The 26,679-nt window shown below is 37.7% G+C and overlaps 1 protein-coding gene across 6 annotated transcripts in view; it reads left to right on the forward strand.

The window, feature by feature from the left end:
* The window catches only part of CDC42SE2 (CDC42 small effector 2), a 163,851-nt gene that overhangs the window by 45,261 nt on the left and 91,911 nt on the right, over positions 1-26,679 (forward strand). For 5 of the 6 annotated variants that reach the window (XM_037802295.1, XM_037802294.1, XM_037802296.1 and 2 more), the window contains exon 2: positions 3,628-3,800. The exons of the other annotated variant lie outside the window; for it this stretch is intronic. The gene's annotated coding sequence lies outside the window, so the exon portion shown is untranslated. The remainder of the gene's footprint in view (positions 1-3,627; positions 3,801-26,679) is intronic. 6 annotated transcript variants of the gene reach the window in all.

Raw genomic sequence — 26,679 nt, forward strand, 5'->3', positions numbered from 1 at the left:
TTAATGCTTGTTAATTAAAACCCCAGTTGGAGCTTGGCTGAGCTGTGTTCGCTTGTTCAGATAATGCTGCTCTCTGTCACAGCGAGGCTTTGCAGTTCAGGCTGTGGGGAAAAGCGGCTCTTGGCTTGGGCCTGCAGTTTTGTTTTGTTTTAATTGACTCTTTTAAAAAATTAACTGTATCAAAAAAAATTTTTTTTTTAAATTCAATAAAAAGACATTTCAAACAAACCATAACAAGGGAGTAAGAAAAGGCAACTAACCTAAAATAACTACTGTACTTCCAATATGTTACTACTCCAAGAAAATAACTTTATATAGCAAGATTTCTGTGAACTTGTTACTACCATACCCACCAGAAATTAACAAACCATAGTCATTCCTGGGCTTTCCCAGAAGATTAAATTTATCAGGTCTGCAGTTTTTACTTACAGATTTTATACTGTGATCTCTGGCACTCCTCTCAGTTTAGGTTGGTGTATGATGAGTGGGCAGTCACGTTTGTCCCCCCGCAGATTATTTACTAGTTGTTCCTGGTTGTTTATTAGTTGCTCCAGGGGACTAACTAAATTTCACACCTCTCTATGCTGTCATCTTGCCCCAATTCTCATTGCGGTTTTGATTTGCATTCCCCTAATGACTATTGATGTTGTGTATCTTTACATGTGCTTATTGGCTATTTACATGGTTTTTAGAGCAGTGTGTATTCAGAACATTTGATCATTTTTTTCCATGTTTTTTTAAAAATTAAATTCAGTTTTATTGAGATATAGTCACATCCATGGTGTAGAATCAACTGTTCATCATATAGTTATGCATTCATCACTCCACTCTATTTTTGAACATTTTTCTTACACCAGAAAGAATCAGAATAAAAAATAAAAGTAAAAAAGAACACCCAAATCATCTCCCCCATCCCACCTTGTTTTTCATTTCATTTTTGTCCCCATTTTCCTACTCATCCATCCATACACTGGATAAAGGGAGTGTGATCCACAAGGTTTTCACAATCACACTGTCACCCATTGTAAGCTACATTGTTACACAATTGTCTTCAACAGTCAAGTCTACTGGGTTGGAGTTAGATAGTTTCAGGTATTTACTTCTAGCTATTCCAATACATTAAACCCTAAAAAGGATTATGTATATAGTACATAAGAATATCCACCAGAGTGACTTCTTGACTCCATTTGAAATCTCTCAGCCAGTAAAACTTTATTTCGTTTCATTTAGCATCCCCCTTTTGGTCAAGATGTTCTCAATCCCATGGTGTTGGGTCCAGATTCATGCCTGGGAGTCATATACTGCTTTGCCAGGGAGATTTACATCTCTTGGAGTCAGGTCCCATGTAAGGGGGAGGGCAGTGAGTTCACCTGCTGAGTTGGATTAGCTAGAGAGGGAGGGCCACATCTGTGCAACAAAGAGGTACTTAGGGGGCATTTACTCTTTTTAAGTCTAGTTATTTGTTTTATTAATATTGAGTTTTAAGAGTTCTTTATATATTCTGGATACAAGTCCTTTATCAAATATACAACTATACGTTGAGTTGTTTTTTCATTTCTTGACTGGGTCTTTTGAAGCTCAAAGTTTTTAAATTTTGATAAAATCCAATTTATCTGTTTTTTTCTTTTGTTGTTTGTGCCTTTGGGATCATATGTAAGAAACCATTGCCTAATTCGAGGTTACACAGATTTATATCTATGTTTTCTTCTAAGAGTTTTAAAGTTTTAGCTCTTACATTTAGATCTAGGACTCATTTTGAATTTGTTTTTGTATATGGTGTGAAGTAAGTGTCCAGCTTCATCCTTTTGAATGTGGATATCCAATTGTTCCAGTGCCATATTCTTTCTCTGTTGAATAGTCTTGGTACCCTTGTCGAAAAATCAGTTGACCACTGATGTGAGGGTTTATTTCTAGACTCTGAGCTCTATTCCATTGGTCTGTATGCCCAGCCTTATAGAAGTACCACACTGTTTTGATTACTGTAGCTTTGTGTAGCAAGTTTTGAAATCAGGAAGTGTGCGTCCTCCAACTTTGTTTCCTTTTTTAGATTATTTTGGGTATTCAAGGTGTTTTGCATTTCCATATAAATTTTAGGATCAGCTTATCAATTTCTGAAAAAAAGCCAGGTCATATTTTGATAGGGAATTGTATTGAATCTTTATATCAATCTGGGGAGCATTGTATTTTAACAATATTAAACAATATTAAATCTTCCAATCTATGAACATGGGATATCTCTCCATTTATTTAGAACGTATTTAGACAAAACAATATGTTGTAGTTTTCAGTGTAGAAGTCTTGCACTTCTATGGTTAAATTTATTTTTAAGTATTTTTTTGATGTTATTGTAAATGGATTGTTTTCTTAATTTCGTTTTCAGTCTAAGCATAGCCTTGTGGTTCATTAATTTAGATCTGAAGGAATTTGTGTGCAAAGAGTAATATGTGGCATCCCTAATGTATTGTCTTCATTTTTCTTTAAATGAAATACTAATGTCCCTCGTAATATGGAACCTTGAAATTTTAAACTATCATTATTTAAATAGTTGAATTTTTAGGCAATTCCAGGATGTGATTGGTTCTGAGAGAGAAATTGCTTTTTTGTTTTTATGGCTGGAATTCTAAGAATTTGTTCAAGTATATTTTGAAGAGAGAATCTTGTGGCTCAGTGATGGTTTGGATGGAATGAAGGAGAGTATGATAGTAAGGATTCCCAGGTTTCTGGCTTGAGCACTAACTACATAGATCATGGTGCTGTTTATTGAGATGAGAAAGACTGAAGGAGTAATGCATTTAGGACTATGAGTTCATTTTGGACAAATTAAAATTTAAGCTTGTTTGCTTTATTTTGTTAAGTGCTTATATGTTAATTTGGAGGCTTATAAATGGAGAAGTATGTCTCAGAGACATAAAATAACAGGCCCGAGGTCACATAACTATTTAATTGCAGAATTAGAACTCAAACCTAGGGTCCTCTAACCTGTAACCTCTATCTCTTATGCTCTGCTGTGTCTTCAGGGCAGAAAAACATGCTTGGCTTTGACTGTAACATTTTATGTTTCCTGCATGCCGATGTAAATATATAGTCAGATGGGCTACAGAGTCCAGGCAGGTGACTGTGAGCCAGATGGTAATACAAGAAAGAGTGGTGGCATCTATGGGGAATTGCAAAGCACAGTTGCTTATCATTTCTAACAGATTGTTACCATGTGGGAATATGGGCAGTATTGCCCAATATTCTGATTTTTCAAGAGAGGTCAGAAATCTGGACTTTCATGTGAAGTCTTCTGATTTATAAATGTTAGCAGCTATCCTTTAACATAGTGTAGGTCATTCTTGTTTGGGTTCACCAAACATTTGTGTGCTAGATTATGCTCAGCGGGCAGCCTTTGATACAGAGTTGCACCCAGTATACTAAGGAGGCTACAGTAAACTTCTGATGGGGAAAAAGTGTTAGCTATGTATAATAAGCGCATTATAAACTTTGAGATGCACAAAGCTTGGTTTGAACATGGTGTTTATTGAGTCTAATGTTTGAGTTCAGTTTTCATAATGATCTGTTAGTAATAGATTAGGAAGGTAGTTCCCTGTAGTTTTTTGCCTTCTAATTACATGCTTTCATTTGCAGATAGCACCAGTTATGAGTGTGTGGATTTTTGAGTGAAACCTCCAACCCAAATGAAAAGAAACCTTCAAGGAACAATTTCTACAACACTGAATCTGTAGAGTCATCTGTGTGCATAATATGGAATGTTCTCAGCCCAGAGATAGCTGAATGGGTTGCTGTGTTGACAAGGAGTGGTGAGTCTAATGATCTCCCAATGATAGTTAAATAATTTAAATCCTTTCCCTAAAAAGAGGACTGTTCTTCTATGTTCTTAGCATTTATCGACTGTCAAATAGTAATTTTTGTGTTGCAAGGGAATGGCAGCAGCATAATTTAAGAGAATTTTTTTTCCATAACAGCATGTTTAACGTATGATTGCAGAGTTTGACATTGTTCTTCTGGTTAGACTCATCCCTTCCTTTGTCTGTGTAATTTTCTCTTTTATTTGTTCTCTAGTTCAATCATACCACCCCCCAAGGCCTGTCTTTGAAATATTCAGCTAATACTGAGTTGCCAGTCATGATAGTTACCAGCATCCATTCTTATCTCTGTTATGGTAGGTCTTGTTCCCTTTGGTGGTGATTATTTTAGGAATGGGCATGTGTGCTGGTTTGGATGTTTTATGTCCCCCAAAATGCCATTATCTTTGATGCAGTCTTGTGTGGGCAGGAAACGTTTTGGTGTTGATTGGGTTGGAGACTTTTGATTGGATGTTTCTGTGGAGATGTGATCACTCAACTGTGAGCAAGATCTTTCACTGGATAATTTCCATGGAGGTGTGGCCCCGCCCATTCAGCATGGGCCTTGATTAGTTTACTGGAGTACTGTATAAGCTCAGACAGAAGGAGCAAGCTTGCTACAGCCAAGAGGGACACTTTGGAGAATGCACAAAAGCTGAGAAAGGAGCTGCAGATGAGAGACAGTTTGAAGATGGCCATTGAAAGCAGACTCTTGCTCCAGAGAAGCTAAGAGAGGACAAACGTCCCAAGAGCAACTGAAGTGAAATTTTGAAGTGGAGCTGTGGCCGAGAGAGGAATGTCCTGGGAGAAAACCATTTTGACAGCAGAGCTTGGAGCGGATGCCAGCTGTGTGCTTTCCCAGCTAACAGAGGTTTTCTGGATGCCATTGACCATCTTCCATTGAAGGTACCCGATTGTTGGATGCATTACCTTGGACACTTTATGGCCCTAAGACCGTAACTGTGTAACCAAATAAACCCTCTTTATAAAAGCCAATCCATTTCTGGTGTTTTGCATTCCAGCAGCATTAGCAAACTAGGACAGATTTTGGTACCAGAGAAGTGGGGCGCTTTTGCTGCTGAGTTTGCAAATACCAAACATGTTGGAACAGCTTTTTAAATAGAGAAGGGGAAGATTCTGGAAGAATTGTGAGGAGCTTGCTAGAAAAGGCCTAAACTGCTTTGAAGAGACTGTGGAAATATGGACTCTAAAAATCTAAATATACTTCTGATGAGGCCTTGAGCAGAAATGATGAATGTGTCTTTGCCAACTGGAAGAAAGCCAATCTTTGTTTTAAAGTGGCAGAGAATTTGGCAAAATTGAATCCTGCTGTCAGATGGAAGGAAGAATTTGAGAGCGATGAGCTGGGATACTTGGCTGATGAGATTTCGAAACTAGGGGTTGTAGATATAGCATAGCTTCTCCTTGCAGCTTGTAGTAAAATGCGAGCAGAGAGAGAGAAACTTAGAACTGAACTCTTGGATTCCAAGAATCCAGAAACTGATGGTTTGGAAAATTCCAGGTTTCCAGGGGGTAGAACCCCAGAAGCTACAGCCCAGTGTGGGGATTTAACCAAACATGGAACCCGACCGCCATTTCAGTACCAAGCAGAATTGGAGATGGAGTTATCCAGAAAGGATTTGTGGGAAGTCCTGCTTTCTGACGGTTTTGACCTGTGTGTGTCATGCGAAGCCAACAGAATTTTTGCGAGATCTTTATAGATGGAGCTGTTGCTGGTCTGGACTGGAAGAGACAGACAAGGAACAAATTGAAGGAAAAATTTCCTCAAAGACAGAGCCACAGAGGTTGAGGTATGGAGTTAAGTGCTATCGGGCTGGGAGAGCAGAGTGGCCCACACGCATGGAAAGGGTGAGTTTGCCATGGAGGTTGAGGGCGGGCCTTTTGCCGCGATGCTCGGGAAAAGTTCTGCCACCCCAAGCCCCAAAGAAGGTAGAGCACATTCCCAGGGGACAGGGGAGAGCCTGGCTGCCACCCCACTCTTCTGAAGGGGTTGAGTGTGTGCCCCAGAGTTGGAAGGGAATCTGGTGCTGCCCCAATGTTGAGGATGGTGGGGCCGAGAAGGTGGTCTGCCCAATGTGTCGATATGTTGCAATACTTACCCCAGCATTTGGAGAGAAAAGGGCTGCCACAAAGGCCCTTAGGAAGGGTTAGACTCCCGCTCTCTCAAGCCCCAGGGATGCAACATCATTCTGTTAATGACTCTCAGACTTTGAAATCTAATGGAGTTTGCCCTGTGGGTTTTAGGAATTGTTTTGATCCCTTAAACCCTGTTTTCCTTTCAGTTTCTCCTTATGGCAATGGGAAAGTTTATCCTATGAATGCCCCTCCTTTGTATATTGGAAGTACATAAATTGTTGTGAATTTCACAGGTCCACAGCTAGAGGGGAGTTATGCCTTAGGACAAACCATGCCTGTGACTGATTTAATAGGATCTTGTATTTAACTATTGTTACTGAAATAATTTAAGTTTTTGTGATATTGTGATGGGATGAATGTATTTTGTATATGGAAAGATCATGTCATTTTGGGGTACAGGGGGTGGAATGTGCTGGTTTGGACGGTTTTATGCCCCCCAAAACACCATTATCTTTGATGGAGTCTTGTGTGGGCAGGAAACCTATTGGTGTTGATTGGGTTGGAAACTTTTGATTGAATGTTTTGGATGTTTCCATGGAGATGTGATCACTCAGCTGTGGGCAAGGTCTTTCATTGGGTAATTTCCATGGAGTTGTGGCCCCGCCCATTCAGCATGGGCCTTTATTAGTTTACTGGAGCACTATATAAGCTCAGACAGAAGGAGCAAGCTTGCTACAGCCAAGAGGGACACCTTGAAGAATGCACAGGAGCTGAGAGAGAAGCTGCAGCTTACAGAGACATTTTGGAGATGACCTTTGAAAGCAGAATTTTGCTCCTGAGAAGCTACAAGAGGACAAACATCCCAAGAGCAACTGAGAGTGATATTTTGAAGAGGAGCTGTGGCCTAAAGAGGAATGTTCTGGGAGAAAGCCATTTTGAAACGCAAACTGGGAGCAAGCAGATGCCAGCCACGTGCCTTCCCAGCTAGGAGAGGTTTTCCAGACGTCATTGGCCATCCTCCAGTGAAGGCACCCAATTGTTGATGCGTTACCTTGGACGCTTTATGGCCTTAAGACTGTAATTGTGTAACCAAATAAACCCCCTTTTATAAAAGCCAGTCCATTTCTGGTATTTTGCAGTCTGACAGCATTAGCACACTAGAACAGCATGTGATCCACTTTTGGTCAATGGGAGATAAAGGGGAAGTCAGCAAGAGACTTACAGGAAATGCTTTCTTGCTTTTGAGAAAAAGAAAGAAAAGCAGTGGTCCCTCTTCTCCCCAGAGCTGTTTGTGTTTGGATGTGACATACGGAACTGCTGCAGCCGTCTTGCTACTAATGTGAAGGTAATGCCCATCATTGAAGGATGGCAGAGCCAAGAGAAAGCAGAGAAACAGAACTGGAGCCCTATTTACTCTGTCTGGAGCCATCCTACCTATGAACTTCCTTGTTATATGAGATAAAGTTCCTTATTGTTTAAGCAATTTTGCCTTCGGTTTTCTGTTAACCAGCTGAAAGTCATTCTGACTCATTTGATTTCTCACTTTTCTGATTAGTCAAAGCCCTATCTTTTAATATCTCTTGCATTTCTACTTGATTATGTTTCTTGCTGTCGAGTAATGTTTAATTGTGCTTGTATATGTTGCCTTTGCAGCATATTATATACTTTGTGATGTCAAGGGCTATGTTTATATCCCTGTCATGTTTAAATACTAGTACTATTTTCTTAACAAAATGATTAGTATGTATTTACTGAATTAAATGTCTGAATGGTAGAGTGTTTGAAAAACCAATTCACAGAATTGAATAGTTATAGAAGGTTTCTTTTAATTCACACTCTTTTCTTTAACTGCACTGCTTCCCTCTAAGGTGATGAGTGAAGTTAAGTTTGGCTTTAAGATGACCCATGTGTAACATATGTTCACGTGGTTAGTTCTACCCTAAAAATGTTGCTTGATTTTGTCTTTTGTTACTGTTCAGCTTTATCTTAAAAATCAGCTGCACTCCCATATGTTTGAGTACTGGCTTTGAATCTTTTTTTTTTTTTTTCCTTCATTTTATTGAGATATATTCACATACCACGCAGTCATACAAAACAAATCGTACTTTCGATTGTTCACAGTACCATTACATAGTTGTACATTCATCACCCAAATCAATCCCTGACACCTTCATTAGCACACACACAAGAATAACAAGAATAATAATTAGAGTGAAAAAGAGCAATTGAAGTAAAAAGAACACTGGGTACCTTTGTCTGTTTGTTTCCTTCCCCTATTTTTCTACTCATCCATCCATAAACTAGACAAAGTGGAGTGTGGTCCTTATGGCTTTCCCAATCTCCTTGTCACCCCTCATAAGCTACATTTTTATACAACTGTCTTCGAGATTCATGGGTTCTGGGTTGTAGTTTGATAGTTTCAGGTATCCACCACCAGCTACCCCAATTCTTTAGAACCTAAAAAGGGTTGTCTAAAGTGTGCGTAAGAGTGCCCACCAGAGTGACCTCTCGGCTCCTTTTGGATTCTCTCTGCCACTGAAGCTTATTTCATTTCCTTTCACATCCCCCTTTTGGTCAAGAAGATGTTCTCCGTCCCACGATGCCAGGTCTACATTCCTCCCCGGGAGTCATATTCCACGTTGCCAGGGAGATTCACTTCCCTGGTTGTCTGATCCCACGTAGGGGGGAGGGCAGTGATTTCACCTTTCAAGTTGGCTTAGCTAGAGAGACAGGGCCACATCTGAGCAACAAAGAGGCATTCGGGAGGAGGCTCTTAGGCACAACCATAGGGAGGCCTAGCCTCTCCTTTGCAGCAACCGTCTTCCCAAGGGTAAAACCTGTGGTAGAGGGCTCGACCCATCAAACCACCAGTCCCCTATGTCTGTGGGCATGTTAGCAACCATGGAGGTGGGGTAGGCGAATACCCCTGCATTCTCCACAGGCTCCTCAAGGGGGCACTACATCTTTTCTTTTTCCTTGTTTTTTTTTTTTTTTTAACTTTCCCTTCTTTTTTAAATCAACTGTATGAAAAAAATTTAAAAAGAAAACAAACATACTATAAAAGAACATTTCAAAGAGACCATAACAAGGGAGTAAGAAAAAGACAACTAACCTAAGATAACTGCTTAACTTCCAACATGTTCCTATTTTACCCCAAGAAAGTTACCTAATATAGCAACATTTCTGTGAACTTGCTCCTACTATATCCATCAGAAATTAACAGACCATAGTCATTCCTGGGCATCCCCAGAACGTTAAATAGCTTATCTGTTCTTCTTGGATTATTTTTCCCCCTTCCTTAATTGCTCTCTATTGCTAGTTCCCCTACATTCTACATTATAAGCCATTTGTTTTACATTTTTCAAAGTTCACATTAGTGGTAGCATATAATATTTCTCTTTTTGTGCTTGGCTTATTTCGCTTAGCATTATGTCCTCAAGGTTCATCCATGTTGTCATATGTTTCACGAGATCGTTCCTTCTTACTGCCGTGCAGTATTCCATCGTGTGTATATACCACATTTTATTTATCCACTCATCTGTTGAAGGACATTTGGGTTGTTTCCATCTTTTGGCAATTGTGAATAATGCTGCTATGAACATTGGCGTGCAGATATCTGTTCGTGTCACTGCTTTCCGACCTTCCGGTTATATACCGAGAAGTGCAATCGCTGGATCGAATGGTAACTCTATATCTAGTTTTCTAAGGAACTGCCAGACTGACTTCCAGAGTGGCTGAACCATGATACAGTCCCACCAACAGTGAATAAGAGTTCCAATTTCTCCACCTCCCCTCCAGCATTTGTAGTTTCCTGTTTGTTTAATGGCAGCCATTCTAACTGGTGTTAGATGGTATCTCATTGTGGTCTTAATTTGCATCTCTCTAATAGCTAGTGAAGCTGAACATTTTTTCATGTGTTTCTTGCCCATTTGTATTTCCTCTTCAGAGAACTGTCTTTTCATATCTTTTGCCCATTTTATAATTGGGCCGACTGTACTATTGTCATTGAGTTGTAGGATTTCTTTATATATGTAAGATACCAGTCTTCTGTCAGATACATGGTTTCCAAAAATTTTTTCCCATTGAGTTGGCTGCCTCTTTACCTTTTTGAGAAATTCCTTTGAGGTGCAGAAACTTCTAAGCTTGAGGAGTTCCCATTTATCTATTTTCTCTTTTGTTGCTTGTGTTTGGGTGTAAAGTCTAGGAAGTGGCCGCCTAATACAAGGTCTTGAAGATGTTTTCCTACATTATCTTCTAGAAGTTTTATGGTACTTTCTTTTATATTGAGATCTTTGGTCCATTTTGAGTTAATTTTTGTGTAGGGGGTGAGGTAGGGGTCCTCTTTCATTCTTTTGGATATGGATATCCAACTCTCCCAGCCCCATTTGTTGAAAAGACCATTATGACTCAGTTCAGTGACTTTGGGGGCCTTATCAAAGATCACTCGGCCATAGATCTGAGGGTCTGTCTCCGGATTCTCAATTCGATTCCATTGATCTATATGTCTATCTTTGTGCCAGTACCATGCTGTTTTGGCAACTGTGGCTTTATAATAAGCTTCAAAGTCAGGGAGTGTAAGTCCTCCCACTTCGTTTTTCTTTTTTAGAGTGTCTTTAGCAATTCGAGGCATCTTCCCTTTCCAAATAAATTTGATAACTAGCTTTTCCAAGTCTGCAAAGTAGGTTGTTGGAATTTTGATTGGGATTGCATTGAATCTGTAGATGAGTTTGGGTAGAATTGACATCTTAATGACATTTAGCCTTCCTATGCATGAACATGGGATATTTTTCCATCTTTTAAGGTCCCCTTCTATTTCTTTTAGTAGAGTTATGTAGTTTTCTTTGTACAGGTCTTTTACATCTTTGGTTAAGTTTATTCCTAGGTACTTGATTTTTTTAGTTGCTATTGAAAATGGTATCTTTTTCTTGAGTGTCTCTTCAGTTTGTTCATTTCTAGCATATAGAAACATTACTGACTTATGTGCATTAACCTTGTATCCCGCTACTTTGCTAAATTTGTTTATTAGCTCTAGTAGCTGTATCGTCGATTTCTCAGGGTTTTCTAGATATAAGATCATATCATCTGCAAGCAATGACAGTTTTACTTCTTCTTTTCCATTTTGGATGCCTTTTATTTCTTTGTCTTGCCGGATTGCCCTGGCTAGCACTTCCAGCACAATGTTGAATAACAGTGGTGATAGCGGGCATCCTTGTCTTGTTCCTGATCTTAGAGGAAAGGCTTTCAGTCTCTCACCATTGAGTACTCTGCTGGTTGTGGGTTTTTCATATATGCTCTTTATTATGTTGAGGAAGTTTCCTTCAATTCCTACCTTTTGAAGTGTTTTTATCAAAAAGGGATATTGGATTTTGTCAAATGCTTTTTCAGCATCTATTGAGATGATCAATTGATTTTTCCCTTTTGACTTGTTAATGTGTTGTAATACATTGATTGATTTTCTTATGTTGAACCATCCTTGCATGCCTGGAATGAACCCCACTTGGTCATGGTGTATGATTTTTTTAATGTGTCTTTGGATTCGATTTGCAAGTATTTTGTTGAGGATTTTTGCATCTATATTCATTAGGGAGATTGGCCGGTAGTTTTCCTTTTTTGTAGCATCTTTGCCTGGTTTGGGTATTAGATTGATGTTAGCTTCATAAAATGAGTTAGGTAGTGTTCAGTTTTCTTCAATGTTTTGAAAGAGTTTGAGTATGATTGGTGTCAGTTCTTTCTGGAAAGTTTGGTAGAATTCCCCTGTGAAGCCATCTGGCCCTGGGCATTTATTTGTGGGAAGATTTTTGATGACTGATTGGATCTCTTTGCTTGTGATTGGTTGGTTGAGGTCTTCTATTTCTTCTCTGGTCAGTCTAGGTTGTTCATATGTTTCCAGGAAATTGTCCATTTCTTCTACATTATCCAGTTTGTTGCCATACAGTTGTTCATAATATCCTCTTATAATTTTTTTAATTTCTTCAGGATCTGCAGTTATCTCACCTTTTTCATTCATTATTTTGTTTATATGGGTCTTCTCTCTTTTTGATTTTGTCAGTCTAGCTAGGGGCTTGTCAATCTTGTTGATCTTCTCAAAGAACCAACTTTTGGTGATATTTATCCTCTCTGTTGTTTTTTTGTTCTCTATGTCATTTATTTCTGCTTTACTCCTTGTTATTTCTTTTCTTGTACTTGGTTTAGGATTGGTTTGCTGTTCATTTTCTAGCTTCTTCAGTTGATCCATTAGTTCTTTGATTTTGGCTCTTTCTTCCTTTTTAATATATGCGTTTAGTGCTATAAATTTCCCCCTTAGCACTGCTTTTGCTGCATCCCATAGGTTTTGGTATGTTGTGTTCTCATTTTCATTCGTCTCTATATATTTAGCAATTTCTCTTGCTATTTCTTCTTTAACCCACTGATTGTTTAGGAGTGTGTTGTTTAACCTCCACGTTTTTGTGAATTTTCTAAGTCTCTGATGGTTATTGACTTCTAATTGTATTCCATTGTGGTCAGAGAATGTGCTTTGAATAATTTCAATCTTTTTAAATTTATTGAGGCTTGTTTTATGTCCCAGCATATGATCTATTCTGGAGAAAGTTCCATGAGCACTAGAAAAGTATGTGTATCCTGGTGATTTGGGATGTAATGTCCTGTATATGTCTGTTAAATCTAATTCATTTATCAGATTGTTTAGGTTTTCAATTTCCTTATTGGTCTTCTGTCTGGTTGATCTATCTATAGGAGAGAGTGATGTGTTGAAGTCTCCCACAATTATTGTGGAAACATCGATTGTTTCCTTTAGTTTTGCCAGTGTTTCTCTCATGTATTTTGTGGCACCTTGATTGGGTGCATAGACATTTACGATTGTTATTTCTTCTTGCTGAATTGCCCCTTTTATTAGTATGTAGTGGCCTTCTTTGTCTCTCAAAACATCCCTACATTTGAAGTCTATTTTATCTGAGATTAATATTGCTACACCTGCTTTCTTTTGGCTGTAGCTTGCATGAAATATTTTTTTCCATGCTTTCACTTTCAGTTTCTTTGTGTCCCTGTGTCTAAGATGAGTCCCTTGTATGCAACATATTGATGGTTCATTTTTTTTGATCCATTCTGCGAATCTATATCTTTTAATTGGGGAGTTTAATCCATTTACATTCAACGTTATAACCGTGAAGGCATTTCGTGAATCAGGCATCTTATCCTTTGTTTTATGTTTGTCATATTTTTCCCTCTGTCTATTAATATCCTTTATTGTACCCATACCGAATCTCTTTAGTACTGAACCTTTCTCCAAGTCTCTCTGTCCTGTCTTTGTTTCTCTGTCTGTAGGGCTCCCTTTAGTATCTCCAGTAGGGCAGGTCTCTTGTTAGCAAATTCTCTCAGCATTTGTTTGTCTGTGAAAAATTTAATCTCTCCCTCAAATTTGAAGGAGAGCTTTGCTGGATAAAGTATTCTTGGCTGGAAATTTTTCTCACTCAGAATTTTAAATATATTGTGCCACTGCCTTCTCGCCTCCATGGTGGCTGCTGAGTAGTCACTACTTAGTCTTATGCTGTTTCCTTTGTATGTGGTGAATTGCTTTTCTCTTGCTGCTTTCAGAACTTGCTCCTTCTCTTCTGTGTTTGACAGTGTGATCAGTATATGTCTCGGAGTGGGTTTATTTGTATTTATTCTATTTGGAGTTCCCTGAGCATTTATGATTTGTGTATTTATGTTGTTTAGAAGATTTGGGAAGTTTTCCCCAACAATTTCTTTGACTACTCTTCCTAAACCTTTACCCTTTTCTTCCCCTTCTGGGACACCAATGAGTCTTATATTTGGACGTTTCATATTATGTATCATATCCCTGAGGTCCATTTCGATTTTTTCAATTTTTTTCCCCATTCTTTCTTTTATGCTTTCATTTTCCATTTTGTCATCTTCCAGGTCACTGATTCGTTGTTCACCTTCGTCTAGTCTTGTACTATGAGTGTCCAGAATCTTTTTAATTTGGTCAACAGTTTCTTTAATTTCCATAAGATCATCCATTTTTTTATTTAGTCTTGCAATGTCTTCTTTATGCTCTTCTAAGGTCGTCTTGATTTCCTTTGTATCCTGTACTATGGTCTCATTGTTCATCTTTAGTTCTTTGAGTAGCTGCTCTAGGTTCTGTGTGTCTTCTGATCTTTTGATTTGGGTGCTTGGGCTTGGGTTATCCATATCATCTGGTTTTTTCATATGCTTTATAATTTTCTGTTGTTTTTGGCCTCGTGGCATTTGCTGAACTTGATAGGGTTCTTTTAGGATTTGTAGACCAATTGAAGTCCTTATCTCTAATTTATCAGATCTACAGCTTCGTGGCGTACACTTTCTCTAACCAGCAGGTGGCGTCCACGAGCCACCTGTTCTCCACAAGCCAGTTCTCCCCTGCTTAGTCTGTTTGGTGAGTGGGGAAGTGAGTCTTGTGGGGTCCAATTGGTGTACCAAGCTTGCGTGTGTAGTTGGTGTTGCCTGCCCTGTATATTGGGCGTGTTTCTGGGCAGTCATGGAGGGGGGGTTGCTCTAGCAATCAAATCTCCCTGGTGATCCTAGAGTTTTAAAGCTGCTGCAATAGTCTAATCCTTCAGTTCAGTCCTGCCACAGTTTGTCTCTGCCACTGACCCACAAGTCCTTGGTATTGGCGTATGGCTCCTGAGACTTGGGAGTGGGTCCCTCTTCCAGGCTGTGCACCCCGGGTCCTCTGTTGAGGGATGACTGTGCTATGTCACAGGTGAGTGCCGTCCCCCCAGGGCAGTTCTGGGCTGCTGGGCTGTGTAGGGAGTCTCCCAGTCTGCTGAAATGATGGCTGAATGGGGTTTTGTTAATTCACACTGCTCCACCTTCCCAACTCTGGGACAATCAGCTGAGGTTGCAGGGAAGGCTAATGTCCACGCCCAGTTTTGTGGTGTGTGCCTGTTATTTGAAGCACTTCCGTCACACTGGGTTGTGTGGGGCAGCTCTGGGCTATGGGGCTGGCGATGGGCAGGAGTGTTTCCTGTCCACCAGGATGATGGCTGTGAGCGGACACTCCCCTTTTCTTGGGAAGTTGTGGTGTTTAGTGAATTTTCTCATCCACTGGATTATTGCCTTTTGTCTCAGAGCTCTCTTAGTTCTGCTCTTGACTTGACCTGCCCAAATTGCAAGTCTTTGAAGCTTTCTGTATTGGGCTTCTTAGAGTAATTGTTTTAGAAAATGAAAAAAGCATTAAAAAAAAAAAAGGGCCCTCCTCAGAGATCTAATGGGTTATTGAAATGGTAAGAGACAAAGCAACCAGGGCCATTAAGGAAAGGTCTACAGGGCAGAGAGATCAGCTTTTCTTTGGGATTTGCATATGCACCTCAGGGCCTGAGCTCTGCCCTTCCCCTTTCTGTGTTCATCAGAACTCCAAAAATCCTCCACTTTTATTTTGGAGTTTTTTGTGTTGTTTTTTTTTTTTTTTTCCCTATGCCTGTCTCCTCTCTGCTGGGCTGGTTGCTCTCAGATTCTCTGGTGTCTGGTCTCAGTCTGTCTATGGTTGGAATTTGGATCAGTAGAATGAGTTTCCGATAAGGGCTGCCACTGCAGTTCTCCCTTCTCCTTCCTGGAGCTGACAGCCCCTCCTCCCACGGGACTGAGCGTGGCAGGGAGTGGCGCGGGTCCCCTGGCCGCAAAAACTTACAGATTTCGCTGATCTCAGCAGTTCCACGTTTTCATGAGTGTGTATGAAGTATGCCTAAAGTCAGATTGCTCTCTGGTGTCCAGTCCACGCAGTTCCTGGCTTTCTACCTACTTTCTTGGAGGAGTAACTAAAACATACAGCTCACCAGTGCGCCATCTTGCCCCGCCTCTGGCTTTCAATCTTATAAATGAAATTTGGTTTTCTTCTCTGTGTATAAAAATGGAGAATTAGTTTACCTTTTGTTTTCTGTGCTACTTATAGGAATGAGAGGCATGGATAATAAGAAACATAATTCAGGAATAATTTGAATTTGGCTTTGGAATACACGTTCACAAAAAGATTCCCTTAAAAGCACATCCCAGTTCTGCGTTTAGGACCTAGTATATGTGTATATTGGGAGGGCTGGGTACAGTAGGAGGAGTCTTATCACAAAATGGATTATCTAGTTGTTTACATTTTAAAGCTCTATGAAAGAAAACTGTTTATTTTCCTAACTTAAGATATCCATCTACTCGTCTACATTTTCTTTTAAGTACTGCTATTATGATCTTGAAAAAGCATGGAAGAAGAACCACTTTTTTTTCCAGAAAATCTGTGGTGGTGTTTCCAGTTTTGTTAAGAAGGGAACTCATGAACCTGTGTGGTAATCTGGTGATACATTCTGAATTCTTCAAAAAGAGATTTACATTCAGGGAAGAATTTACTTTTTATTCCTTGAGGGGTTGTGATTAAAATCTGAGGGAATAACTTTTAAGAAGATGGGAAAAGTCTTATGATTTGCTTGACTGAGTAGTTTAAATGCAGTAATACCATTGTCCATTGTCTTAGTTTGGCAGGGCTCCATGACAAATAACACATGGTGTCTTGGTTTAAACAGCAAGAATGTATTGGCTCACAGTTTAGTGGCTACAAGTCCAAAATCACCGTGTCATGAAGCCCATACTCTCCTGGAGACAGTAGCATTCTGGTGATGGTGGCTATCTCCTTGATTTCTCCTGTGGCTTTCTCTGACTTCCTCTGGCTTCTGCATCTTCTGGTTTCTCAGTTTCCAAATTTCCTCTCTTAAGTCCTCCAGTAATACCCATTAAGATTCACCCTGATTGAATTTGATCACCCCTTAACTAATAATAATATATTTAAAAGGTTCTATTTACAAATAGGTTCATACCCACAGAACACAGACTAAGATTAAGAACACATCATTTGTGGGGTAGGTGATTCAGTCTCTGTCACTGAGTAACAGAAATTTAAATCACTGAGATCAACTTTAAAGTGCTTTATCTCATATGTATTATGAAGAGTTTGTAATAAGGAACATGTATCTTAGCCTAAGGTTGTTGTGGCAGGCATGTACCCTAGTAACCTAGACTGAAAAAATCAGACTGAATCTTAGAACATCTGTTGAGAACAGGCTGATTCTGAGCAGTATCCTATATATATACATAGGAAGGATTATGACAGCACAGGTGCTCACTTTCAAGTTCAGCCTTTGTGCATATCCAGGAGTGTTTTCTGAAAATTGACTCTTGGAGGTGGGATTCTAGTTGTAAGGCCAAGAGCACATTGTTAAGGCTTTTTAACACCTTGTCCAGTTTTTGCTCTGTAATCCTAGGATGGATCAGAATGACTTTTCTCTGATCTCATGAAATTCTTGGTGTATTATAATTTTTTTTTTTTTTTTGGTCTGCCAATTTGGGCAAAAAATATTTGTTATTGTCTTCATTTTTATTTCTTTATTTGATAATGAATTTTAATATTTTTTTTTTTTTTGGTCTGCCAATTTGGGCAAAAAATATTTGTTATTGTCTTCATTTTTATTTCTTTATTTGATAACGAATTTTAATATTTTTCATGTATCTATTACCTGATCTTGTCTCATTTTTCCTTCAGGATTTTTAAAGTTTTTAAGTGGTCTTTATATGTCTATTCATTTGAGAGGGATATATAGTAAATTAAAAGAATGGGCTGTGGAACCAGAATGTTTGTGTTTGAATCATGGTTCCATTATGAGCAAATTTGTACCTTGTTTTTTTTCCTCTATAAAATGGGGATACTAATAGTATCTAGTCCATATAATTGCCATGAGCATTAAAGAATTAATATACAGAAAGCACTGACAAGTACCTTATACACAGTAAGCAGAGTAAGGCACACATAAAAGAAATGTATCAACAGAATTATTAATATAAACAGATATTAAAAATAGAAATAGAAATTCACATGTTAGTAAAGAGTTATGTTCTTGGTTATGCTAAACATGCCTTGCATTACAATAATCTTAAAAATTCTGACTTATCCTCAGTATTTAAAATATGACATTTCATAGCCCAAGTGATAGTTTTAGTCTATTCAAGATACTTACTATATTGCTGAAATACGCCTTTTAAAATATGCCATTTGAAATCACCTTTTTTATCCTGGCATTATCATTAAGAATTATTTTTTACTTTATTTCTTATGTTAAAAACTCTCGTGAGCACCTTTCCCTTTGCCAATTAGTATACTTAAAGCGGGCTGAAGCTTGGCCTTGTGCTTACTCACTGTTCTAACCCAGATTAGCACCAAGACCAAAGAACATGCCTGGCATGGAGTTACCCATGAGTTTAATTAGGGATTTACAAGACAGGAGATGATTCTTCCTGATGGCCGTGGATCCGGAAACTGAAGTCAGTCAACTTTCTGCAAGGGGGTTGGAGGGGGAGAGCACAATCCAGCAGCGGAGTGCCAAGGGGGAGCTTATAAAGGATTGTGACAGTGAAGTTTCTCGCCAGAAAATTCTCGCCAGATTTGGTTACAATAGGATCTCATGAGCTTTGGTTACCAGCAGTGATTAGGGGAGGGAAGTTTTAATGCTTTTCACCCTGGAAAGGGGAGGAGTGCTGTTGACTTTTTTTTTTTTAATCCGTTTAATGAGATATATTCACATAACCATGCAGTCATACAAAACAAATCGTACATTCGATTGTTCACAGTACCATTACATAGTTGTGCATTCATCACCAAAATCAATCCCTGGCACCTTCATTACCACACACACAAAAATAACAAGAATAATAATTAAAGTGAAAAAGAGCAATTAACGTGAAAAAGAACACTGGGTGCCTTTGTTTGTTTGTTTGTTTCCTTCCCCCATTTTTCTACTCATCCATCCATAAACTAGACAAAGGGGAGTGTGGTCCTTATGGCTTTCCCAATCCCATTGTCATCCCTCATAAGCTATATTTTTATACAATCGTCTTCAAGATTCATGGGTTCCGGGTTGTAATTTGATGGTTTCAGGTATCTACCGCCAGCTACCCCAATTCATTAGAACCTAAAAAGAGCTGTGCTGTTGACTTTTAATGTTGTTCCTAGTGATGTAGATGGCTGCTGCAGCTGAGGGGGCAGGATCCAGGGCCCTGGGTCCTCACACTCACCGTATCTTTTCGCTCTGCACACTGAAGACTAACTGTGATTGGATTGAATTGCATGTTTACTATTTTTCTCAGCCCTTTGCCAGAGTCAAGAGGCATATTTGTCAACGGCAATTTCCTTTTTTTTCTTTGCTTTATTAGAGAAGTTGTGGGTCTACAGAACAATCATGCATAAAATAAGGATTTCCAAATACTGCCCCACCACCAACACCTTGCGTTGATGTGGAACATTTGTTGCAATTGATGATAGCACATTTTTATAATTCTGTTAATTAAAGTCTATAGTTTAACTTAAAGTTTACTGTTTGTGTAATGTCATTCTGTGGGTTTTTAAAAAATATTTATTGTTACCTTATATTCAATTTAACATTTCCCCTTTTAATCATTTTGATGTATCTGTTTCCGTCTGTTAATTGTATTCAAAGTGTTGTGCTACCATCACCACAATCCATTACCAAAAATTTCTATCATTCCAAATAGGAAGACTGTACGTTTTAAGCCTTAACCTCCCATTCCCCATCCCTGCCCTGGTAACGTGTATTCTAGATTCTGATCTATGGGGTTTGCTTATTCTAATCACTTCAAAGCAGTGAGATCATACAATATTTGTCCTTTTGTGTCTGGCTTATTTCACTCAATATGATGTCTTCAAGGTTCATCCATGCTGTCACATGTATCAGGACTTCATTCCTTTTTATAGCTGAATAATGTTCCATTGTATGTATGTACCACAGTCTTATCTGTCTACTCCTTGGTTGATGGACACTTGGGTTGCTTCTATCTTTTGGCAATTGTGAATAATGATGCTATGAACATCTGTGTGCGAATATCTATTTGAGCACCTGCTTCCAGTTCTTCTGGGTATATACCCAGTAGTGCAATTGCTTTGTCATATGGTAGTTCTATACCTAGCTTTCTGAAGAACTGCCTGTCTTTGATGAATGAATGTTCCTATTTCTCTGTGTCCTCTCTAACACTTGTTATTTCCTGTTTTTTGCTTTTTTTTTTTTTTTTTTTTTTAAATAGCAGCCATTCTAATGGGTCTGAAATGGTATCTCATTGTGGTTTTGATTTGCCTTTCCCTGAAGGCTAATAATGTTGAGCATCTTTTTATATGCTCTCTGGCAATTTGTTTATCTTCTTAGGAAAGATGCCTATTCACGTCTTTTGCCTATTTAAATATTGGCTTGTCTTTTTGTTGAAGGATTTTTTTTAATATATATTTGATATTAATCCTTAATTGGATAAGTGGTTTCCAAATATTTTCTGCCATTGAGTAGGTTGCCCTTTTATTTTCATGATGAAGTCCTTTGAGGAACAAAAGTTTTTTATTTTGATGCAGTCCCATTTATCTGTTTATCTTTTGTTGCTTGTGCTTTTGGTGTAAAATCTAAGACACCATTGCCTAACACAAAGTCCTGAACGTGCTTCCCTGCATTTTCTTCTAGGAGTTTGATAGTTTGAGCTCTTATATTTAGGTCTTTGATCCATTTCGAGTTGATTTTTGTGTATGGTGTGAGGTAGGGTGTGCCAGTTTGAATATATTGTGTCCCCCAAACGCCGTTATCTTTGATGTAGTCTTGTGGGGCAGACATTTTGGTGCTGATTAGATTTGCTTGGAAAGTGCCCCACCCAGCTGTGGGTGATGACTCTGATGAGATATTCTCATGGAGACATGGCCCCACCCATTCAGGGTGGGCCTTGATCAGTGGAGCCATATAAATGAGCTGACTCAAAGAGAAGGAACTCAGTGCAGCTGTGAGTGACGTTTTGAAGAGGAGCAAGCTTGCTAGAGAGGAACGTCCTGGGGAGAAAGCCATTTTGAAACCAGAACTTTGGAGCAGACGCCAGCCATGTGCCTTCCCAGCTAACAGAGGTTTTCCAGACGCCATTGGCCATCCTCCAGTGAAGGTACCCGATTGTTGATGACTTACCTTGGACACTCTGTGTCCTTAAGACTGTAACTTTGTAACCAAATAAACCCCCTTTTATAAAAGCCAATCCATCTCTGGTGTTTTGCATTCTGGCAGCATTAGCAAACTAGAACATAGGGGAACGGCGGTTTTCTTTATGAATAATGCGTGTGTGGATCGATATTCAAGTACAACTTTGTAAACCATTCCAGATTTTCCCTCCTTGCTAAATGTGTAGCTATTAATTCTAGTTTATATCATGATTCACAAAACAGTTGTTACTGAAATGAATTCTTTTTTCATTGATAAAATGAAATCATTTTCAAATGATAAAGAGGGCCAAAATTGTTGAATGCTTTTCTTACAAATGCCAATAGCTGCTTTGCCTTCAGTGTCAGTGTCTTCATGTAGTTGTAAAGAAAAATGTCATTAGCCATACCTGTGATAGTAATTACTCTTTCACATTGTGTCCGTATTGTCATGTGATATGTAATGACATCATTTGATGTACTTTTGCCAGTAGCGCCTTTTGCATTCTCATTGAGAGTCTATGTCATTAACTTTGCAGGTATACTTTTACAAATCAGCAATAGTATGAGAAGTGTACCTTTTTTGCTAGGAGGAGTTCAATTTTGATGCTTCATAGCTTTATGCTTTTGGCACTTCTGGTGATGTGATATGGAAGCTTCATTTGGAACAACATTTTGTGCCTGTTCTGGGGGGATGAGGGGGGAAGGTGGGTAATGATTGTTTTACCAGAGATGTCACCAGACTTCCAAGAATGTGTTATGGCTTCATTTTGTTTGTAATAGTTAAATATTTTAGGAAACTGGAATTTATTTGTTATAAATTGGTATTCATCTGATTTGGGGGGTGAAATAAGGAGAGGCAAATTGATAGTTAATTGTCCCAGTACAGTTTATTAAATAATATCTCTTTCCCCCCAATAAGATTGCCATTTTATTCATTTATTAAATTCTTGTTGTATTTTATTTCTAGATTCCTTATTCTGTGCTGCTCTTCTGTTTATGTGCTTGTAACGGTTTTAATTATTATACCTTTATAATATATTTAATATCTTAAAAGGCTGTTCTCTTTTTACTCTTATTTTCAGAATTGTCTTGGATAATTCTTACATTTTTATATTTCCTTGTGAATTTTAGAGTTTTCCTTGTCTAGTTCTCAAAAAATTATGTTAAATATACTCTTGATGTTTTCTTGTGTCCTTTTATAAGTTTCATAGGTCCTGCATGTCTCTTCTAAAGCTTCTACCTCGTTATTTGATTTCTTGTAGTTGTTATTGTAAATGGGATTTTTTGTTTCTTTTTGCATTTAAGGTTTCCTCTGTTTATTGTTAGCATTAGGGAGAGTATTACTTTATTTTTAGCATTAGGGAGAGTATTACTTGATTAAGTTTTAGTTAGCCATCTTACTAAATTCACATAGTATTTCTAATAGTTTCTCAATTGATTCACTTAGCTTTTCTGGGAAAGCAGTCCTTATTTGTAACTAAACAATTTTGCTTTATCCTTTTCCAGACTCTATCTTTCATATTGCTTTGCTTACCGATTGCACTGGCTAGAACATGCTTGTCTTGTTCATTAATTTAATACTTCTAATGTTTCAGTAAATGGTTACATTAATTGGTATGTTTATAATACCTCATCATTGGTCATGAAGCTGACCTTTTAGCTTTCTTTATAAATATATAAATATAAAAGAAATACCAGTTTACTTTTGTAAATTTTTAAACAATCAGAAGTAGATGTCATTATTATCAATTCCATTTTGACATATGTTTATTCCAGCTTTTAAAATGTTAATTCTCACCATCTCATAATTGCTGCAAACTAATAATTGTTAAATTATTTCTACCTGGTTATACTGTACTTCACTTTTAATCTTTGGTAGTGTGTAAACTTCTTCCTTTTTTGGTAAATGCAAGAATATGGTGCTTGCTTTTAGTTCTATGCTTTAAAATATTCTATTTCTATAAGTTGTTGGCTTATATGTATTTACATATGTCCTAATTTAAAAATATTTATTTGGATGGAGCTGTCATGAATTAGGAGTTAATTTTTATTATCTGATTAGGGAGGTTCTTGATAGCTTATTTTTTAGCTGCTAATAAGAAATGATTATCCATTTTAGAGATGGAAAAAACTCAGAAAATATTTGTGTAGTAGTCGTAACAATCACAGTTTCCTGGTTTAGTGGTCATAAAGCTGACCTCTGAGTCTTTTTTCCTACTCTGACTTAACAGCATCTTGCTCTGGGTACCAATCTGCTAGAGCTCTCTGGCAAGTTAGTTGTTTAACCCACACACACACACACACACACACACGAAGAATAATTCGTTCACCAAATGTGGGAGAGTGGGGAAATGTGTACTTTGTAGAAAATCATTAAAGTGCAGAGGTAAAATGGGATATTCTTTCAAATATGCCCCTCTCAATGGTTCTGAATTTCTCCTATTCTAACTTGTCTTATTCCAATCATAAATCTAATAATAGCTAATCTATAATCTAATCAGTCTAATTTGTCTGAGTCTCATCAACTGATTTATTCTAATAATTAATGAAGGAGCTTGGGGAGATTTTAGGGAAGAGAATAATTGGTATGTGCTCTTCAGTTTTGGGAATTTGATCCAAAACTATTTACTATACATTCTTTATCTATAGTTAGAAAATATAGTTAGAAAATATTTCACAAAAGTCAAATAATAGTTCAATAATTTAAGGGAATGGAAATTGATATTATTCCCAGTTTTTTGGTTAATGGTTTAGACCAGAAGTGTTGGAAAGTAATTGCCATCTAAGGGACTGTGCTATGCTTATGTAAATAGAACTGGTGGCTGTAATGTGTGGCCTGACCATATTACGATAATCCTTGCCACTGCAGCTGGAATTTATTGTAGCTGTTGCTGTATGTCCTCAGTTTAAAGGCCTAGATTTCTGTGAAGAAATCATAAAAAATAGTCCTTTTGTGGTTGTGATTAAGGGATGTTTTCTGGGCAGTGTGAGAAAATGCTCTGCTTGTTTTTTGCTGCAATGACAGAAGACATGTTTTTATAAACATTTATAAAAGAAGCCATTTCTTCTTTGAAAGATGTAGTCACATGCAAAATATCATTTTCATTTATTATTGCCATCAAATAATAATTGTGAATGCTTTTAATATTCATGCTCACTGGAAAATGCTTATATTTTAGGGGCTGATACTAATTAAATGAAATATGTTCATTTTATGTTAGATGTAGACATTTTCCACCTGGGATCATATTTCTATGAATGTCTCCCTATTTCTATAACTTTTTTAAAAAAGATTGACCTGTAAAATCTCATTAAGTCATCAATGTTATCTATACAGTCATAGGTTTTGGGTTCACGTCATCATATTCTCACATATGTGAAATAATATATATAAGGTTATTATTGACAGCATTGTTTTGGAGTTGTAAAAGATTAGGAACAACTCAAATTTCCGTTAATAGAAGACTAATTATGTCCATAAAATAGAATACAGCATTTGAAAATTGAGGGAAGCAGTTTTTAAAAATTTATGGAAATCGCTAAATGGTGTAAGCTCATTTGTGTAAAGAAAAAAATGAATATAGGTATATGTTTGTATACTCATGGAATACCTAAAGGGATATACAATATGCTATTAATGTATGGTACTTGGTAAAAAATACAAATTCCTTCGAATTTTCGCTTTTATCAACTCATCATCATCTCTAGGGGCGAGATCCTCCATCTGCGTTTTTAAGAAGCATTTTATTCATGTTTTTTTAAATGCTTTCAGAAGCTTGTGAAGTACATTTAAGGTAATAATTTCAATTTGATCACCTAAAAATACAACTAATTGTCACATTTTGGAAACATTTCATAGTGCTTTGTTTCTAAGACTTTGAAGTATCTGTTTTATATTCAGATCTGATAGTAACTTCACACTGCCTCCGTATTTTTCATTTATTTATTTTTTCCATTTAACCATGAATGAATCATCCAGGGAACAGGCTAAGCTATACTTCACCCCAATGAATTTTGCTAGTCTTAATTCTTTTCTCTAACTTAGTTAAAATTCTAAGGTGTTATACATTATAAGAATTCCAGTGGTATAACAGCATTAAAAAATACTGTGTTTTCATCCCAAAGTGATTTGGGCAGATAATAAAGAATATATTTACAGCCCCCCCCCACCCCGAGGAGCTGGGGGAAGGTGCAGAAGTGTTGGACTTCCTCACCTGGACTGGTGTTGACGTTGTCACAAACATTGGGACTGGCGATTTGATGTGCTGAGCCCTCGATCATGGGACTTCCCTTATGAAGCTCTTTACTGCAAAGGAGAGGCTAAACTTGTATATAGTTGTGCCTAAGAGTCTCCCCTTGAGTACCTCTTTGTTGCTCAGATGTGGCCCTCTCTCTCTCTAACTGAGCTACCTCGACAAGTGAACTCACTGCCCTCCCGGCTACGTGGGACCCGACTCCGAGGGGTGTAAATCTCCCTGGCAACGCAGGATATGACTCCTGGGGATGAATCTGGACCTGGCATCGTGGGATTGAGAACATCTTCTTGACCAAAAGGGGGATGCAAAATGAGATGAAATAGTTTCAGTGGCTGAGAGAGTTCAAATGGAGTCTAGAGGTCACTCTGGTGGACATTCTTATGCACTATATAGATAACACCTCTTAGATTTTAATGTATTGGAATAGCTAGAAGTAAATACCTGAAACTACCAAACTCCAACCCAGGAGTCTGGACTCCTGAAGACGATTATATAATAATGTAGATTACAAGGGGTGACAGTGTGATTGTGAAAACCTTGTGGATCACTCCCCCTTTATCTAGTGTATGGATGGATGAGTAGAAAAATGGGGATAAAAACTAAATGACAAATAGGGTGGGATGGGGTCTGGTTTGGGTTTTCTTTTTTCACTTTTATTTTTTATTCTTATTCTGATTCTTTCTGATGTAAGGAAAATGTTCAGAAATAGATTGTGGTGATGAATGCATAACTATATGATCGTACTGTGAACAGTTGATTGTATACCATGGATGATTGTATGGTATGTGAATATATTTCAATAAAACTGAATTTAAAAAAAAATACTGTGTTTCAATAAAAACTGACTGTATGTTGATTTTATTTTGCAACAGACTGACCTGTTTAGTGTCGACTGAAAATATTTTTATCCTCATGGTCTTGGTAGTTTTGTGTTGTTCCCATAAGATGAATTCAGTCATAAATTATCATTTGAGAGCAAGGTCAAGCAGTTGTTAAGGATTTTATCCAGCCCAAAGACAGTACCTGAGACCTAGTAAACAATGGAAAAGAAGTGTAAATTTTCCTTCATGTTTTTTTTCCTTTTCCAAGAAAATTTTAGGGGCATGTATGTTCTAAAACAAAATAAATATCTCATAAAGTATTTTTTACATGTCGAGTTAATTATTTGCAAATTTTGGTTTCCCTGATTTAAATTTTCTGAAATTAGCATTCTAAAATTATTGTAGAAATGGCTACTTTTTCTTGTGTTTATTCCTTAGAAGTATTATTCTATAATCATGCTTTTAAGTGAGTATCCGGCTATAACCCACAATTGCATCATAATATTAGAAGTCGTTTTTAAAAATAACTTTTGGCAGACTTTGAGGTACAATTTACTCCTTTTGTGGCTGTTTTTATTTGAATGTTTAAGACTGAGCTGCTGCACTTATATTTGCTCTGTGAGTTGGTAGAGAAG

This window comes from Choloepus didactylus, chromosome 13 (assembly GCF_015220235.1).
Source record: "Choloepus didactylus isolate mChoDid1 chromosome 13, mChoDid1.pri, whole genome shotgun sequence".
NCBI classification, from domain to species: Eukaryota; Metazoa; Chordata; class Mammalia; order Pilosa; family Megalonychidae; genus Choloepus; species Choloepus didactylus.